Source organism: Triticum dicoccoides, chromosome 4A (genome assembly GCF_002162155.2).
Source record: "Triticum dicoccoides isolate Atlit2015 ecotype Zavitan chromosome 4A, WEW_v2.0, whole genome shotgun sequence".
NCBI lineage: Eukaryota > Viridiplantae > Streptophyta > Magnoliopsida > Poales > Poaceae > Triticum > Triticum dicoccoides.
Window position 1 is genome coordinate 641,034,350 of NC_041386.1, and position 1,406 is coordinate 641,035,755.

Genomic DNA, 1,406 nt, shown 5'->3' on the forward strand with positions numbered 1-1,406 from the left:
GGGGGGGGTTGGGGGTTTTGGGGGTTAATTTAGGTGTTTCATATATTGTGTTAGCTAGCTATAATTAATAGAGAGAAGTGTCATCTCTTATGTTCGTACTTGGTCGACGCTACGTACTATACATACGTATAGAGAGGACTAGACACGCTAGCTAGCTAGTAAGCAAACGAAGGAAACAGAAGATCGTCATGAACATATATGCATACAGAGAGAAGTGATATCGACCACCTCTCCTTCTCCGAGAGATTGGTCGAACAACAAGTTCTCATATATTTATCCGACACTACCGGCTACATATATACAATAATTATCTCTTACAGATATAATCATACGGACTCAGGGTCCACATAGTATTCTCCGTCTTCAGCGATCACGTGGTCAAGAAAGAATGCCGCCAATTCCTCTTGAATTGCTCGCATGCGAGCTGGTGCTAGGAGTTCATCCCGCTTCCGAAACATCTAATTTAAAGAAGGGGGTCAATACATATATATATGAATGAATGAAACTCAACACAAATGATGGTAATAAAATAAAATTGTGAATGTTGTTATTTACGTACTTCATATTGTTCGTTGGTGTAGCCCCGCTCACAGGTCGTGTGGCGGATGGACTCGCAAACATAGTATCCACAGAAATCATTCCCTTATTCCTGCCACAACCACTTTACAAGAAATAGAGGTCAATCAAACTGATAAGCAAGAATGCCAAATGATATTGATGAAACTAGCGCTTGAATCACTAGTAGATGCGCGGAACATGCTACTACAGTACTTACTTTCGGGTGTCTAAATTGCAGCTCCTTCGGCAGTCCCGGAGCTTTTCTGGTGAATTTTCTCCAAACCCTGCCAGACAAAGAAAACAATTACTTGATATATCAGGAAATGAACAAAGTTGCTGATATGGTGGATAATGATCCATTTAACTTACTTCTCGAGTATTTGAGTCATGTCAGCATAGTCCTGGGGATCTTTTCGTCTTGAGTCTAAGATGGTTACTAGTCCCTGCTCAAGCTTAATCTCTAGGAGAATATAGTGGAAACTGCACACGCATGCATAACTCATCAATTACATTACTATAACCTTGACTAATATATAAGGGAAACCGAATATGCACAAGACAGTAATGAAGGAAATATGCCCTAGAGGCAATAATAAAGTTATTATTTATTTCCTTATATCATGATAAATGTTTATTATTCATGCTAGAATTGTATTAACCGGAAACATAATACATGTGTGAATACATAGACAAACAGAGTGTCACTAGTATGCCTCTACTTGACTAGCTCGTTAATCAAAGATGATTATGTTTCCTAACCATGAACAAAGAGTTGTTATTTGATTAAAGGGATCACATTATTAGGTGAATGATCTGATTGACATGACCCATTCCATTAGCTTAGCACC